Source organism: Furipterus horrens, unplaced genomic scaffold, assembly GCF_987537825.1.
Source record: "Furipterus horrens unplaced genomic scaffold, mFurHor1.1.pri manual_scaffold_7, whole genome shotgun sequence".
Taxonomy (NCBI): domain Eukaryota; kingdom Metazoa; phylum Chordata; class Mammalia; order Chiroptera; family Furipteridae; genus Furipterus; species Furipterus horrens.
This window is the reverse complement of record NW_028327177.1, coordinates 66,318,991-66,338,211: the sequence shown is the minus strand read 5'-3', so window position 1 is coordinate 66,338,211 and position 19,221 is coordinate 66,318,991.

Sequence of the window (19,221 nt, the reverse complement as noted above, 5' to 3'; positions counted from 1 at the left end):
CTGGGTCAGGCGCTGGAGCTGTGGCCCCACCACAGGTCAGTCCTCCAAGATGGAAGTCCCCAACCTTTTTGGCACCAGGGACTGATTTTACGGGAGACAATTTCTACAGACCAGGGTGGGGTGGGGGTGAGGGTGGAGGCAGGAGGCTCAGGCGGTAATAGGAGCTAAGCTTCACTTGCCCACTGCTCACCTCCTGCTGTGGCCCTGTTCCTAACAGGCTGGTGCCAGTCCATGGCCTGGGTGTTGGGGACCCCTGCTCTAGGAAATTTTTGGTATCTGTTTCACCAAGTCCACATATTTCACAACAGTCGGTCAGATATGATATGACCACCACGCTTTCTGAAGAGATCTCTTTCTAAGCAAAAACCACATTTGTTTTATATATTTGTTTCTGTTTGATGTTTTCCAAAGCAGGAAATTTTCAGCTTCACTTTTGGATATTTCCTCATTAGGAACAGACCAGCGAGTTTTTCAGAGAACAGTTTCTCTGCCAAACCATTGCCAGGTATAGTCCCCTCCACATATGGAGCTGCCCAGTGCCCTCATGGAAAGGTCGAATGCTAACCTTGGGCCATAGCCTCTGTGCCCAGACTTCTGTTTCAACTGCAGGCGAATATTCAGCAGACTACTCATGAAAGGACAAAAGAATTAAGCCCTGGCTGCTGTGGCTCAGTGCATTGAGCATCGGCCTGCGAACCAAGTGTCGCTGGTTCAATTCCCAGTCAGGGCACATGACTAGGTTGCACACCAGATCCCCAGTTGAGGGCGTGTGAGAGGCAACTGCACATTGATGTTTCTCTCCCTTTCTCCTTTCCCCTCTCTCTAAAAACAGATAAATAAAATAAAATAAAGTAAGCTAGTAAAAAAAAGAATTAGAACATCTGTTACAAAACAAATTTCATTACCAAATTTCTACAGGTTCCTTTCAAGAGTTTCAGGGTGAGGAGATTTGGCAATTTAGGAAGTTACTAAGTCTGGGAATGCAAACCTTCTTGATACAATTTTCAAAATGTTTTCCTTGAAATTCAAAGAAAGGGCCAGCACACACAGAGATGGTACAGATTCCAACCATATCTCAAGCATTTATCCTGTGACTGAGGAGCTGTGTTCAGAGCATGAAAGGGCTGATGCCCGCAGTGTGCTCATTGTAATGGGATTTCTCAGTACAGCTGTGCGTGGCTCCCTGGGACATGAGTTGGAAGGCAGCCCTGTGCCCAAGGTAGAGAAACAATCTGCAGAACCAAAAATGGATAGTTCTTCCCATTGTAAACACACCCCCAGCTATACAAGGGAGAGACAGCAACCCATCAGATTCAAGTGAGAAATGTTTTAGGAAAACTCCATCAAACACTGGCAACACCCAGGATTACCTAAAATACTCAAAATCAACCATGGTCTGGTATTTTTGCACTTTACATTTTGGTAATTTGTTTTATATATTTCTGAAATACAGTATTCCAGGGCTTCTATGTGTATATATCCTCCCTTGACCATAAAACTTTAATACTTAGTACTGGTTTATTTTTAAATTTTACTATTTAACTAATAAAAATAATAAATGCTACAGTGAACACGAGGAGACATGGGTAACAACTCTAAACTATGAGGGCTTTTCAGAGACTCATGCTGCTATGTGTATATATATATATATATATATACATATATATATATAGGCTCTTGTTATTAATCTTGTCATTTATGCTGAATGTGCCCACAAATCTTCTGTCCCAGATCTTTGTGTTCTCACTGCCTGAAGTTCTCCTCTTTCCAAATCCGGTGTTTTCTCCTTCAGTCTCTGGTTTAATGTCACCCTTAGAAAAAGGGCTTCCTTCACCATGTTATCTAAAGTAGATGCCCCTTGCCCTGGCCAGGTGGATCAGTTGGTTGGAGCATCATCCAGTACACCAAAAAGTTTCAGGTTTGATCCCTGGTCAGGGCACATATGAGAGGCAACCAATTGATGTTTCTCTCTCTCTCTCTCTTTCTCCCCCGCTTCCTCTCTCTCTAAAATCAATTAAAAAAAAAAAACATATCCTTGGTTGAGGATTAAAAAAACAATAAAAGTAGATGCCCCTTGTTAATCTTTCATTTTATTTGTCTCATTAATGTTTTATATCATTTATTTTATAGCATCTATTATTATCTGTTTTTGCATTATTACATGTTTTGTTTACTTGTTTATTGCCTATCTCCCCCAGTGGCATGTAAAGTCCCAAGGCAGGAATCTTGTATGCCTTTATTATTCTTGTATATCTAGCTTCTAGCCAAGAACAAAGTAGGTGCTCAATAAATGTATGCTGAATAAATCATTAGACATTTGACTATTCCTTATTTGCTTATTTCTAATGTCAAGGATTTAAACATTTTTCTAATTCTTTAATCTACATCCAAATTTTTCATCTTATTTTTTTTTACACCTACACACACATATCATACAAATGGTCATTTTAGCCTGAGAGGCATCTACTGAATTTGAGAAAGAAATAGTCCCCTTGATTCTGAAATCTGACTTCAAAACAAAAAGAGCTACCTTTTTCCAAGAGATAAACTCATTGATAAAGAAGACAACATTCACTTTTTAAACATTGGCTTCAATCAATGACAAATAATCAACTATTTTTAAAAATACTGCCAACTCCATGGTTTAGTTAGTTTTAAAGAATATGTCATTGATTTTAAAATTATTATCTAAGATTCATCAAGTCAACAAATATTCCTTGAGCTTTCCTGTAGGTAATGTTATTGTTCCCACCATAGTTATAGAGGTTTAGACACAGGAAGCTTTGGTGATTCCTCAGATGGAAATTACACAGAAGGGGAATAGCTTTCCTCTGCATATATCACAATACATATTCATCCACAAGCCTGGGGTGGGTTATGAAACACTGGAGTTACCAGATTTGTGTAGAGCTGTCACTGGTATCCTGTCTGCTATGGAGGGAGATGTGATTTCTTCTCTCTTTTCTTTTCTCTCTTAGTAATGAAACCAAATTTTTGTTGGACACATGACCAGCAGGAATAAAGATGGCATTTGCAAGAATAAAGATGACATTTTCAAGCTCCTTTGTAGTTTTATGTGGTCACATGACTGAGTTCCGGCCAATGGATGTGAGTGTAACCCATCTTATTGAAAGGGTCACAGCATGAAAAGAAATACCTCCCTTTCCCTTGAACCCTTTTCTGTTGTCTGGAGTGTGGATTTGGTAGTGAGGCATTTTGTACCATATTTATGAGGGCAAGGTCCTGGAGATAAAGGAACCAGGGAGATGAAGAGACCTGGGCCCTGCTGTCATCATGGAGGAAACATGCTCTATGGCTTAGACTTTAGCATGAAAGAAATAACCGTTCATCTTCTTTAGCCCACTGCTACACCAGCTGCCAAATTTACATCTGAAGTGAGGTGCCTACATGGCGTTCTCTTACTTATCTTTTCTAAAATTCTAAATAAAAGAATTTATTTGATTTTACGTTCAAATTGCTCCCTGAAATTCTGTGGGTACTTCCAACTGAATATACCTTGGAATGAGAGCTATCTCCACTGCAGTCATGGAGTGACTTTATAGGTGCTGGAAGGCCATCCAGGATAACACCCTAAATAAGCAATTTTCAACTTTTTTCATCTCATAGCACACAGAAACTAATTGCTAAAATTCTACAACACATGAAAAAATATATTTTTTGCCAATCTGATAAAAACAATAGGTGTAATTCTTATTCATTCACACTGGATGGCTATTGTTGTGTTGGTTGTTGTCATTTTTTTATATGACACTCTAAGGGGAAATAGGTCAGTGCCCCAACTAAATAGTTAGGTATTGCATGTTTTAAAAATTCTTGCAGGCACACCAGTTGAAAATTGGTGCTCTAAGTTAATCAAACTTACTGCAAAAAGCTGTTTTAATGCTGAGGCCAACTCTTCAGGAAGGGAAAATCTTTTTCTCCCAAAGACAGTTGAGAAAAACAAACTGAGACAAGTATTTAAAACATGACACCCACATTTCAGAATGCACTGGGATGCAGAGAATTCTGACCTCATCCTTCTGCACAACCTTTTGATTTTCAGGAAATAGAAACACAGCAAGCCTTTTGAAGCCAAATCTTTTACAGAAATCTCTGGAAGAGCAGGAAGAAATGCTTACATATTATCTGTTCCAAGAACATCTTTAAGTTCATTTACCACTTTGAGAACCTTTCCTTTATTTACAATGTAGAAGTCATTTTATTGTGGATATTATTGTATTCCTCAAAAACTAACAGTTCTGGAACCCACAGACTGACATGGATTGGGTCCTTAAAATGAGCTAAGTGCTTTACCTGTAGGAACATATTTATTTATGAGGAAACTGAGGCAGGGAGCTGACACAATTACCCAAAGTCCTACAGCTGAAGGCTACAGAACCAGGCTATCAAATATGACTCTAGAACTTCTAATAGAAGACTCAACTTTTGCGAAGATGTAATTTCAAGTCAGAAACTCGCTAGATTTGAGGAAATTGTAGACCCCAAAAAAGGTTAGAGCCAATGTTCATGTGGATGTCAAGCCCTTATGTACGCAGCTTTGTCATTCCTTACCCTCCACCCTTCCCCAGATTCTAAGTTGCACTTGGTCCTATTGAACATGATTATCTGCATTCCTCTGCCTGCAGGCTAAGGTGCCTCATGCTGGGGACAAATTTTCTTTTTCTTACCTGATGTCTACACGTTGGCCCATTCAACCACAGAATGTAACATTTATTTTCTCTCATTTCCTGATCATGTCCATTTCTTGCTATGCAAACACCAAGGGAAGACAGAACTGAATGCATTCCTGGCTACTTAGGGTACCAGCCTTCTTTTGCTTCAATATATGGGCTTAGACATTTTGCACATGGAAGCCACAGTATTTTCCAGGTTGAACATCCATCAGTGTGCTTAAAGTACCTCATACCATCAACAGTGATGCCTCTGTCCTGACTGTGGGCTCATCTTTCCACTCAGAACTGCTGGGCGTGGAGATGAATGGAAAAGGCTGCCAACAAATCTACTCCTGTCCATCTTGCCAGCATATGGGACAAGCTGAGAGTGTTGTGCCCCTTTCCAAGCCTGACTTCAACCTTCACTGGAATATACTATACTGTCTAAGAGAAACCCTGGCACAGAGGATTAGCTAGAGAGGTCTGAGCTTAATGCAGACAGAGTTAGCACACCTCCTACTACAGCTAGACAGCTTCATTCATAGGCTCTGAAATTTCACAGCCTTGACATAACCAGAAGTAGTTCTTTAAGTGACAATTGCTTTACGAATGCATAATGACTATCTTTCTGTGGTGTATGGTTGGCATCCAAAGATTTCTCTGAGCCATGGTTAGAATAATATCATATGACCACAAGGACCAGTGTGTCATAGTCATTGGTGCTTCTCATCAAACGTCTGTGAGTTGCCCCTTTCTGGTCACGCAGTAAGTTCCTTCAGTGGAGTCAGGTGACTTTTTCTTGCTATTGATGTGTGAGTAGAAGGAACATAATGACACTCTCAGGCTGTGTATTTTACTGCTGGTGTGAGACCCTCCAGGGCTGGCTTTGCTCTATGGGTGCACAACTAGCACTGCTTGCCATGGTCACTACATCATGTTGAGCTTAGATCTTGAGAGGCTACAACAAGTAAACAACCAACCAACACTAAATGTGGTATGCTCTGAGTGAGCGACAACTTTTGTTGTTTTAAACCATTAACTTTTTTGAAGGTCATCTGCTATCACAGCATAATCCATACTAACCTGATGGATGTAGAAATTGTACATAATTAAGGTGGAGCACCGAACTAAAATATATAGCAATGCTTTAGGAACAAAGCAATAGCTGGTGAGGAGACTGTTACTGGAAACCTGGAGGATGGCATTCTTTGTTTTTCTGTGGTAAAACATTTAGTAAATCCTTACCTGAAATAAATTGGATGCATGTAATGTACTTAATAAACTCAAGGTCTTAGGAAGACGTTTGAAAGCTGAGTACAAGTAACATGTGCTGGTTGCTTCAGGGCAGCATTTGACAAGATAATGAGTCTGAGTCTCTGAGTGACTATCCAGACCCAACCATTCCTGCCAATCCATGATGGACCTGTGAAAATCTTTGCTCTTTTGTGCAACTAAAATTTAGGGCATTTTGTCACCACAGCAAAATTGAGCCTATCCTTACTGAAAGCTAGTCTAGTTGGCCTCATTTTTAAAAAGAAAAAGATGAGCAAGATTTGGTTAATACCTAAATGTTTCAAAGCAATTAAAACCAATGTGTTTTTGTCACTGTGAATCAGTGTGTATCCTTTCTGGCACCAAACAGGGTATACTCCCCAGACAGAGAGCTCTTTCTCCTATAACCTCCAGTCAGAGGTTGTGCTCAAGGAGACCAGATGGAAAGTCATTTCCAATATTCCAGTTCAAAGAGAAGGATGATGAAACAGAAAACCCTATATCACACACAGGAAACACACACCCTCATTAATTCTTCAGAAGCAAACATCTGAAAACAGCAAGGAGAAATCTGAACTGTTTACATGACTTCCAAAACCAACTCTGAAGGGTGGAGGTTTTATAGATAAGAAACAAGTAAAAATTCAAAAATTAAACACAAATCTCATCTTTGGCAGGCAGCACCTTCAACTTTGGTGGGAGTTTCAGAAGGATATGTGTATCTCCATGTTTTCATGTCTTACCTCCTATTGGGCAAAACCACAACAAACATTTGAGGTCAGAGGAGCAGGATTGTGGACTGGAATGATGACATCTGACTTTCCATGAGATTAAAGGACTCTTTTGAGGGGATGTCTTCTGGTTTCTCTAGCAGAGTGTATGTTTCTCATGAGAATACTTACAAGGTCTCCTCTGGAATGTGGTTCTACTATCTCCTGTGTAGAGAGATTCTGTCTACCATACCGGAGCTAAGCAGTTGTCCATATTAGCTATACAAATCAAACTACTGGTAATTATAATTGCATATTCTAGTGTCTGTTTTATGCAATGCTGCACAAATGGCATTGTTAAACTGTGTTCATTAGAAATTCTTCCTTTCTAGTCTTTTCCCCTCAGAACAGAGTCACTCTCTCAAAGCTTTAAGTCTATGATGGTTCTTCACCTTCTTTTTGGTGATAGTTTTGTTTGAGAAGCTGATGAAAAATATGAACTCTTTTCCACAGAAAGGGCATATGTATGCCCTTACACTGAAAAATGCTCAGTACCATGACAGTGCATTCACAACCTCACCTGTGCCACTGGCTGCACTAAGTTACTACTTTGTGTGAGATTCTAATGCCTCATCTCTGTTTTAGATATCTAATCAAGGCCTAATGAGAAGGAAAGTACATGCTTCTGTATATATATATATATATACACATACATATTTTCTTGTATTCTTTCTCAGTAATTAACTCATTTCAGCCAGAATAGCAGGGTGGAGCCCACACCTTATAACATACAGGAAGAACGTTTCTGGAACATTTCCATGACCTGGGGGAACTAATGGAAAGCTAAAGACTGGATCTTGGCCAGTTTTTATCGGAATGGAACCTTGAGCTCAGCAATGCTTTTTTAGGAGATAAAATAATGTTATTCAAGTTATTTCTTTACTATCTCATGCTGAAAATCCCATATTTGATTTTCCAGGAGTCAAAGTTGGTGATCTTTCCCTCTAAGTTGATAGCTCCCTCTTAGACTGGAGCAGTATAGAATTCCAAAACTTATACTCACTAAAAAGTAATAAAGGAGCCGGAACTATGCAAACAATTCAAGAGTCCTCCCACTCCCTCTGGAATCACTTTTCCCTTCCAGGCCTCTACTGTGACCACCCTTGGACCCAGGCTCACCCTGTCCAACAGGCCTTGATAATGTCTTGCTTCCTCCAAAGAGAGTGTTCTCCTGTGGTAAACAATAAGAGAGGGTCAATGGCCATATAAAGAAGATGCACTGAATTCATTATTAGAACTAATACGGGGGCTTACATTTGGTGGCAGAGGTACTTAGGGGAGGAAAGATTTCTGTCATGAGATGAGCTCTCCTGCCAACTGTGTCTGGACAATCTGGATTCAGGAGAGATTTTCACTGTTCATCAGAGTGTTCCATTTCTTATGCCAGTGCCAAGAATACATTTAAGAAATAGAAACATGGAAGGATTTGGGAGTGCTTCTTCTTTTTCTACTATTTAAGAAAATAGATTAATGTTGCCTCTGAAACAAAGAAGCCTCAAGCTCCTCCACCTTATTAAGTATTTTTAAGATTCTTTTTATCTGTCTCATTTTACAGCAATATCAAAAAGTATTTCCATTTCATTTTTTAAATAGCAACACCATAATTCTGTGCCTCTATTTCCCTCTGATAACTCCTCCATCTCTACTTTGTGTCATCTGGTTAAACAGCCATCACTCCTGTAGCATACAATCATTTTTCTAGCTCTAATCACTGTTTGTATCCATGACAGGCAGCTTTTCAAAGGTGAAGTAATAAAGCCTTGACTCGTTTAGCTTTGGTTCAGAAAAACATGTTCTGTGTCACGCAAACCCCAGAGGCCTCTGTAAACTGCCTGCCAGAAGTTCTCACTGATGTCACAGCAGAACTTCCAGTGTCCATCATCACATCAAGCAGACAGAACAATACCCTAAAAGCTGCAGACTCAAGACATAACCCCAGGGTTCTTTGCTATTGTTCAAAAATAGTAAAATGGGAAAAAAGGCTGTGTGCAATATACTTTATTAAGGGCGAAGGGAACTTAGGGAAGGAACTGGCAATATAATTGAGCAGGGGCCTCATACATTTTGTAAATTACTCAACCTTTTTTATTTTAAATAAGTTTAAAAAAATGATAACCAGCTAAGAAAAATTTGCATCTCCCAGGTTCCATTTCCCCCTCCTTCTCTCCTTTCTAACTTCATCCACTGCTTTCTTCTTAGTCTTTAACTTCATTGTCTAATCCAGCAATAAAAGCCTTGAGTTCCTTGGATCATTTCATTTTTCCAGGAAACCCTAATTGCCACTCAATAAATGTTTCCTAAGTGCCTCCTGTCTTGTATTTCCCCTAAATATAAGCTTTCAAGCAAACTAAGTGAAAATGGAATGAAAAATGTTTTAGAACAGAAATCTTTGTTTAAGTTATTCCATATACAAGTATATGGCTTAGAGTATGATATCAATTGTGTTAATTTTAGATAAATTGATAAATATTATTTTATTTACTAGAATATAAGTTAACACAATCAGTTTTTATTTTATTATTTCAAGAGCCTCAAAAACTAGCTTTTAAGAAAGTAAGGCACTGGCCCTGGCTAGTGGGTCTCAGTTAGGCATCATCCCCCAAACCAAAAGATCTCAGGTCTGATTCCCTGTCAGGGCATATACCTGGGTTGTGGGTTTGGTTCCCAGTCTAGATGCATATAAAAGGCACCTAATCGATGTTTCTCTCTCACATTGATGTTTCTCTCCCTCTCTTTCTTCCTCCCTTCCCTTCTCTCTAAAATCAATGGACATGTCCTCAGTGAAGATTTAAAAAGGAGAGAGAGAGAGAGAGAGAAAGAAAAAGAAAAAAAAAGGTAAGGCACTGACTTTCAGATCGCAAGATGTGTTCCTGGAAGATTGACAGCCTGGTTTTCAATGTCCATGAAAAGACTTCCAAACCTATAGAAAATTTTTATGAATTTATTTGAGCTAAAATTGCGAGGACATGCCCAGAAGCAAGATCTCGATAAATTTTAAAAAATGATATGGAGAATGGCAGTTTTGCAGCTTATTTTATACCTTTAGAGTCAAAGGAGAAAGCATAAGGAAGGTTCATGAAATCCATTGATGGCAGATTATGGAGGAGGGAGAAAGAAAAGGGGGAGGAATCTCTAGGATTGGTGAGTACAGGATAGTTAACAATTAACATTTACAGCACAAGGAGATGAATAGTGTGTTGGGGAACAAGATTTCAAAAGGAATTTCGTGCTCTGGTGCATGCTGTTGTGCCCTGATGGGTCTAGAAAAGAAAACTACTCTGACATTTCAAAGGTATGTTATTCTAGAAGTGTAAGAACAGTGAACAGGCTCACTTAAGGTAAAGATTGGCCTTTACGAAGAAGGCTGTAGGCCTAGGACTTGATAACATGCTGTGACCTGCCCAAGTAGGAATTTGTGATCGGACCATCCTTTGAGGTGACTTCTGGTCACTGAGCTGGTCAAGTTTATTATATGACCCCTTTCCATCACATCCATTGCTGTTTTTATTTAGGCTTCTCTGTATTCATTATAGGCTGTACAAATGGAATGAATTTATTTTTATGTCTGGTTTCCATATTTTTCATTACATCAGTTCATAATCATTTTTGATGGAATTCCTAGCAATACACTTTCAGACGTATTTTATTGAATTTCTGCTAGCAGCATTACATGACTGCTGCAAAAACTTCATTGTCCCTTAAATGCTTTGGACATAGACTATTTGTGAATAGCCCCCAGGACTAAAAACACCCACTCACCTTTTCAGTACCAAGTGAAGGAGAAATTAACTTTTTTCATTCTTATTTTTACAGTTTTGTTTTTATTTTTATTTTAAATACATTTTATTGATTATGCTATTACAATTGTCCCAATTTTCCCCCTTTGCCCTCCTCCAGCCAGTATCTCCCTTTTCTCCAGCAATTCTCCCCTTTAGTTAATGTCAATGTATCATGCATATAAGTTCTTTGGCTTCTCCATTTCCTATACTATTTGTAACATCCCCCTGTCTATTTTGTTCCTACCAGTTATGCTTCTTATGCTGGTAACATTTCCCCTAGTCTCCCCCTCTCCCACCCTAGCTGATAACCCTCCAAATCTTCTCCATATCTATGATTCTGTTCCTGTTCTAATTGTTTGCTTAGTTTGTTTTTGTTTTTTAGATTCAGTTGTTGATAGTTGTGAGTTTGCTGTCATTTTAATGTTCATAGTTTTTATCTTCTTTCTTAGATGGGTCCCTTTAACATTTCATATAACAATGGATTGGTGATGATAAATTCCTTTAGCTTTACCTTGTCTGGGAAACACTTTATCTGCCCTTTCATTCTAAATGATAACTTTGCTGGATAGAAAATCTAGGGTGTAGGTCCTTGCTTTTCATCACTTTAAATACCTCTTGCCAGTCCCTTCTTGCCTGCAAAGTTTCTTTTGGGAAATCAGCTGATAGTATTATGGGAGCTCCTTTATAGGTAACTCTCTGCTTTTCTCTTGCTACTTTTAAGGTTCTCTCTTTATCTTTAACCTTTGGCATTTTAATTATGGTATGTCTTGATGTGCTCCTCTTTGGGTCTGATTTGTTTGGCACTCTCTGCTTCCTGGACTTGTATGTCTATTTCTTTTGACAAATTAAGGAAGTTTTCTTTCATTATTTTTTTTCAAATAAGTTTTCAATTTATTGCTCTTCCTTTTCTCCTTCTGGCATCCCTATGATTCAGATGTTGGCACTTTAGGAGATATCCCAGACTCTTCTTATACTCTCCTCATTTTCTTTTAATTCTTGTTTTTTCATTCTGTTCTGGTTGAATGTTTATTCTTCCTTATGTTCCAAATCGTTGATTTGAATCCTGGCTTCCTTCCCTTCGCTGTTGGTTCCCTTTTGATTTTTCTTTATTTCACTTTGTGTAACCTTCATTTCTCCCCCCCCCCTTTTTTTTTTCTGTATTCTATGAGTTCTCTGAGCATCGTTATCACCAGCAAATTTTGGACTCTGCATCTGATAGGTTGGCTATCTCCATTTCACTTAGTTATTTTTCTGGGGTTTGTTCTGTTTTTACATTTGGGCCATATTTTTTTGTCCCCTCAATTTGGCAGCCTCCCTGTGTTTGCTTCTGTGTATTAGGTAGAGCTGTTTTGACTCCCTATCTTAGCGCTCCTGTTAAGTTGTATAGGGCAGAGTCTTAGGTATTTGCCAGGGCATGGCAACCTGCTTCACCACTTTGTTGCTCTGTTGGGGGCCAGGGGTTGGAGCAGGAACAATGCCACTGCCTGGCTTCTGGAGGCTTACCCAGCACTTGCTTCATTTCCACTTACTTTACTTACTTTCTGTATGCAACTGGCACCCTTCTAGCTGTTGAACCCCAGACTGGGTGGGTTCTAAGCTCATGAGGCCCTTTAATGGACTAACCTGAGAAAGTGGCAGTTCTTTCTGCTACCCTAACCCATAGTGATTTTTACAGCCAGAAGTTGTGAGGCTTTATCTTCCCAGCACTGGAACCCTGGGTTGCTCACTCTGGCTTGGATCTGGGTTGCTTGCTCCCTAGGTACCCATCCCAATTTTTGTCCACTACATATGAATGTAGCACTGCCTGTTTCATTGCTGCCGCCACCACCACTGCCACCACTGCCACCACTGCTACTGCTCAGCACCACACTATGCACTCTCCTCCCCGACTCCCAGTTTCCACCTATCCTACCCATCTGGATGAAATTGGATTCTTTAAATCCTTACTTGTGAGGCCTCCATACCATCAGTTTTCTGGCAGTGCTGGGTGTTTTTTGTTTTGAGGTTAACTGTGATTTATTTATTTATTTATTTGTTTATTTGTTTATTTATTTATTTATTTAGTGGTTGCATGAGGAGGAGGAGATTTTTGTTACTTGACCATTTTGAACTTCTCTTACACATTTTCCTTGGACAGTGGATGCCCATGTAACAAGAACTATTGTAAGTGTGCTAAGTACTAATGCTGGGAAGTAAAAAATAAACCAGTCAATTATCTTGAAAAAATAGCCTAAAGCCTCGACTGAAAAAGAAGCATCTATGGGGACCAAAAGTGCTAAAGGAATCTCTCTTTCTGCCAATATATGAGGTAATTTTCTCCAGCATTGTGGAGATCTGGTTGAACAATTTGCCTCTTTTTTTCTCTTTCCCATCCCATGCTTGAAATCTTGCCAGAGGGTGGGGTTTTCTCAGAATCAGAATGTGGGCTCAGTTCCATTCCCTGTTGTTTATTCTGCCCATTGTGTCCTGAAGAGTTCCCAGAAAACTGAAAGGCTAAGACTAAGGGAATTCAGGGGGGAAAAAGGTGTTCTAAGGACCTGGCCATGAGCATACATGGCATCTGTATCCAAATTCTGAATGAAATTTTAATAAACTCCAACAACAATCTGACGCTGAACCATCAGGATGATTCCAGCAGCATATGACTGCTTACAGTCCATAAATTTAATCCAGTATAATTGGCCTATTCCTACAGGAAGTAGGTGGAAGTTAAGTGAAGTAAGATGTGCAGCTTTGAACCAAATGATTTGGATTAGAGGAGGGAAAGAGAGAACTTCTTGCTATGTCACCTCCTTCTCAGGGGACAGCGTTGGAGAACCCTGGAGAAGCTGATGTGAAAATACTAGTAAAAACAGCATTAAACACATTTGTTCATTTGTAGCTTTGAAACACACAGATTATTTGCAAAACCAACTAATCCATTACCAAAATTAACCTGTTTTCGGAGAGAAACAATTGAGAAAAAACATCTTTCAATCAAATATTTTTCCATACAGGTCAAACTAACTTTACTGCACTCTCAAGAAAATGGTGTACAGCGAGACTTTACTTACTGCAAAGAGTCAACCATGCTGAGAACCACAAATAGATGATAAAATTCAGGGATGTTGAGGAAGTAACTTTTTGTTAATTTCAAAATTAAACAAGATTCTTCAGTGCATGGTTTGTGGAAATATAAGAAACAACTAATTTTATGAGAGAATTTGGAGAACTTTTATGGAAAAGTTTAAGGTGGCTTTCTCTAAAGCAGTCAACCAAAAATGTAACCAATGAGAAGGATTCCATGAACATGGGATTTATAATGCATTTTTTAATTATGTTAAAATAAAGGAAGCATGATTTTTTAATAATTAGTGCACTCAAGGGCATAAATGGTATTAGGTAATAAAATTACCAGTGCATTCTTACCACTACCTAGAGGTTTCCTAAGGGTCATTTGTCCTCTGACTATCCAGTCTGTTGTCTGAGCATAGGGAGGGCTACTTGGCTTTCTCAGTGTCTTTGTGACCCTGGCCACAGAGCCATCCAACTTCCTTTGCTCTGTTCCTGGCTGACTCTGCCCACTGCAAACTTTGGTTTGCATTCTAACTGAGTAAATTATTCTAATCTCCCTCATAGTTACCTTAAAAATTAATTCTGGCCCTGGCTGGTGTGGTTCAGTGGATTGAGCACCAGCCTGTGAACCAAAGTGTCACTGGTTCGATTCCCAGTCAGGGCACATGCCTGGGTTGCGGGCCAGGTTCCCAGTTGGGTGAGCACAAGAGGCAACTACACATTGATGTTTCTTTCCCTCTCTTCCTCCCTCCCTTCTCCTCTCTCTAAAAATAAATGAATATAATATTTTTAAAAATTAATTCTTAGCAGGGTTACGAACCATGGGTATGGACTTGGGGGGGGATGCTGGGGGAGGGAGATACTGGGTGGAGAGGAGTAAAGGGGAAAAAATTGGAACTACTGTAACAACATAATCAATAAAATATACTTAAAAAAAATAAAAATAAAAATTAATTCTTAGGTAACATTTATTATATTATATTATAGTCCTTTTCTTTTAAAAGTGTTAAAAATACATCACATATATGAAAATTTATATAGATCTATAGGTATAGTTTAAAGACTGAATAATTTTTAAAAATAAAGTATCCACCATTCAGGTTAGAAATCCCATGATTACATCTTTTTTTCATCCCAAACCACTTGAGATAACCATCATCCTGTGTTTTTAACCATCCTCTTGCCTTTCTTTATAATTTTATCACTTCTGTATATACCCCTAAATCATCTATTTTACACATAGTATATATACTTGATATATTCTTCAGTGACTACTTCTTGTGCTCATGGTGTAGTTTTGAAGTTTCTCCTTGCTGGTACATGTAACTGAAGTTAATTCAGTTTGCTGCTGTGTATCTTTCATGATATGACTATAACATAAGTTATTTATTTGGGCTGTCAGGCACAGGCATTTGGTGTGTTTCCAGGTTTTTAGTTAATAAGCAATGTTATTGTGAACATTTGTATATAAGCCTCCTGCTGTATATGTCCATGGTTCCTTTGAGGAATATATCTAGGAAGTGAATTTCTGAGTCAAATTATGTTATTCTAACATAATTTTATCAGTTTATCTTTTCCCCAGAACAGGTGAATACGTCCATTGTTTCATATCTGTGTAAACACCAAATATTATCTGGTATTTGAACACCCTTTTAATTTTTTCAAGCTAGTGAATGTGAAATGGCTTTAATTTGCATTTCCCTAATTAATGAGGTAGGCTTATCTTCATATTTATACAGGTCAGAACAGAGAACCCAGGAAAGAGACCCACAAACATGCAGAAACCTGGTTTATGACAGAAAGAGCATTGCAAACCAGGGAGGTAAAAATGAACTATAATAATTGATTCTCCTTGTGGGGTAAGCAAACAAACAAACAAATAAATAGAATGCCTACCTTAAATTATGCATAAAATCTTAATTTCAGGTGGACTGAAGATATAAATATAGAAAAAACTATAGGTGGTCCCTGGCTTACAATGATTCAACTTACAATTTTCAACTTCATGATAGTATGAAATAGATACACACTCAGTAGAAGCTGTGCTTTGAATTTTGAATGTTCATCTTTTCTCCAGGCTATGGATATTAGATACACTTGTGATACTGGACATCTGCATCAAGTCGTAGCTCCCTATCAGCCCCAAGATCACAAGGGTCAACACTTTATACTTTACAGTGTGTTCATTGTGATGAAAGGTTTTGTCCAACTGCGGGCTAACTCAGGTGCTCTGAATGCATTTAAGGTTGGCTAGGCTAAGTTATGATGTTAAGTAGGTTAGGTAAATTAAACACATTTTCAACTTATCAGTATTTTCAATTTACAGTGAATTTATTAGGACATAACCCTATCATAAGTTGAGGAGCATCTGTATAAAACTTTTAGAAGGTAATTTAGAAGAATACCTTTATTATTACAACTTAAAGGATTTCTATAATGAGACACCAGAATCACAAATATTATCAGAAAAATCTTGATAAATCCAACTACATTAAAATGAAGTACATCTTTGACTGACTGAATGTTCTTTGTGCTTCCTCTACCTTGGGAATTACTTACAATTTTCTCTGTAGCAAAATTAATGATCAATTTTTGTAATTGTTTTATAACTTAGGTTTTTCATATCCTTATTAGTTTTGGGTAAGTTCTTTGGTTGTGTGTTACAAAAGCCTGTAACTACTGAGTTTTCATCTATTTTTTCCTTGTAGTTCTGGTACTTTTAAATTTATGATCTATGTCATGGTATGTTAATTGGTGCATACATATTCTTCATTGTGGATCATAATGTTTATCACTACAAAATTCCCTCCATTGCCTCATTTAATTCATTTTTCTTTGAATTCAGATTTGACTAAAATGAATACAACAATCATTGGTTTCTTTTTGTGACATTTGCCTGGGTTGCTTTTGTTCTTATTTTTTGGTCAGCCTTTCTGAATGACTTTGTCACTCTCTTCTTAAAGGAATAGATTTACCTAATATGTGTAATGGGTATTTGAGATGAAACAAGCAAGTATTTTTTAACTCCTAAAACAGCAGCCAGAATTCTTGAGAAAAATTCCTAGTTCAAATTTCTTCCTTGTAAGGAATAAAGCAAATGGCCCAGAGCCATCAAAAACATATTCACTATCCCCAAGAGGGACAGAGAAGCAAGAGGTTACATGATTTTCCCACCAAAAAAAAATATATGGAGGAAACTCTTCATAATTGTGTATGTATTTCTTCCTGAGAAAATGTAATTATTCTAGTTCCTTTTAGTTACTACAAAATAGAAGATGAAGTGTTGGACCAGCTTTGACTGGTGAAATGTGCCTGCACTCTTAGTTCAGTTAGTCTTCCATGGGCTCTCCTTGATTAAAAATATTTTTGAAGATAAGTCAAATTCTTGTGAATCTGTTAGAATTTGTCTTTTAATAATTACTCTATCTGTTTTTGTCCTTCAGTCAATATTTTTTTCTTTAATAAAAGCACCATTGCCATCATCATATTTATATTCTACAAAGGACTATTTATTCACTCATTCATTTAAAAATATTTATAGAGCTGTGCACTGTCAGATGCTGTCTATGAATTCCTCACACACTTATATGTACCCTTCTGTGTGTATTCTACTTCAATAAAAAGTTTGTATATGTGTGTGTATGTCTTTTTTGACTTTGTTATTATAGCATACAAAGAAAATGTATGGCTTCCAGAGCTGGTTGGTGTGACTCACCTTTAGGAAAGTAAACCTCCTCTTACCTCTGAGCAACTAGCACTTTGTCTCCTGGTCACTTACATCTTCCTGACTGTCAACCTGATTGGTCAGGTGAGTACTCAAGGACCTTGCCACTTTCCTTCTAAACAAGTCCCACAGTTCCTCTTTCCTCCCCAGCTGTGGTTCCATCTTCATCACCATCTGCCCCGCCATATTGATATAATGCCTAGGCATGATAGGGACACCTGTCAGTCCAAGTGCAGATTAACCCACCAGGGCATCTGCTTCCTCCACCCTCTGCCTTTCTCTCTGAATGTGCACATTCAGTGCTAATACCTGCCCACACAGTCTCTTAGCAACGGCTCAAATCCAGCCCCTGTGCACACCCAGGGATGGGCCACCTCTACCTGTCTCCCTGCCACTCCAGGCCTCTGCAGACGAGATCAGAGCCTTGTTACCCTACACTGTCCTTGCAACAAACACAATAAAGCAAAATAATTATGAATTGTGTCCAATCACAAGTTGCCCAAAGTTCAACATTCGGCATTTATAAATGTGCTGATCTGTTATCAGATGCTAATCTGGTTCTTTTCTGCATAAAGAGAAATATCACAATAAATTCAATGACTTCCCATGAGAACTGCCCGAGTCAAAAAGCTTTTTATTTCTATTTAGACATCGTAAAACCCTGTTTGATAAACCAGCTTGCTAAGCAGGGGCTAAACAACTGAACTTACACTCAGGGAAGCCTAGGTTTGACTTATGATGAATATGAAATAGGATGTAAATTATTCCTAGAGAGCTTTGAGTCCTCTCAACTCGAGGGGTAATGTTGTCCAGAGGAGGGGGAAGAAACAATATGTACCATCTATATATTACTCCATTGCAGTTTTCTATGAATAAGAAGCACCAGGATTATGTTCCAACTCAAGATGAGATGGTGCTCAGGAATTCAAAATAATCACAAATTTAAAAGTTCAGTAACTTTGTGTGAATAGAAGTTGGTGTAGAAATGTCTCCGTTGAGTACCCTGTTCTGTAAGTTCCCTCTGTCCTTTTTCTATAAGTTATGTAGGGCAATATCTGAGCCCTATAACTGGTTTAGTAAATGGGTAATGGAGGGAGTAGACAACCCAGAATTAGAATGTTGGATATCACCTTTGTTTCTTAAATGTAGACTTGATTTTGCTTTAATTATCTTTATTTAAAGGTCAAGTTACACAAGGAATTTTACTTCAACAAATAGTTAACTATACATATGTATAAAATAAACTACATATATGTACATACACATAAAAGAGTGACTCTCAAAAGAGGAATTGTGTTTAGACATCAGTACTGCTCACACAGGGAGTTGCCAACAGTGAACTACCTAAAGAAAACCAGCTCTGTGCTCAAACCCGTCAATGCCAATGTTTCTCATTCCATCATTATATCCCTTTAGATACCAAGGACTTTTAGGCTGCCCTCATCATAATTTAAATAATCCTTGCTTGCTATTAATCCAGTGAGGCTAACCTTTTAGTTTTCTACAGAAATAGGACATTAAATGTATTTCTTTGGAGACTGATGAATGGGCTTCAGCCTTATTCCCTAGGCCTGAATCATGCTTTGGCAAATTTCCTTTAGCATCTGCACTTCTAGAACTAGTCCTTTTCTCTTAGGATGTGGGCCTGACCCTGAGCCCCTGCTAAGGTTTGTCCTCCATTATTTCCTAACAGACATTTTGTTATAATTCCAAGAGCCTGAATTTCTGAGCACCTTTACTCCTGAATTTCTCCATAATTGTAGTTTACCTGTCAGTAAGATCACTTATGACCTGGTCTTCTTTTAATCAACACATTATTTTCCAGTGATTTCTGTATGGACAGAAAATCTGAGAATGATGTAAATCCTAGAAACAAAAAGATAGGAGGACAGAACCCTTAGGTATCTGGGTGTTCTTATTGCCTTTATGCCTTGTTTTGTCTTTTAGCT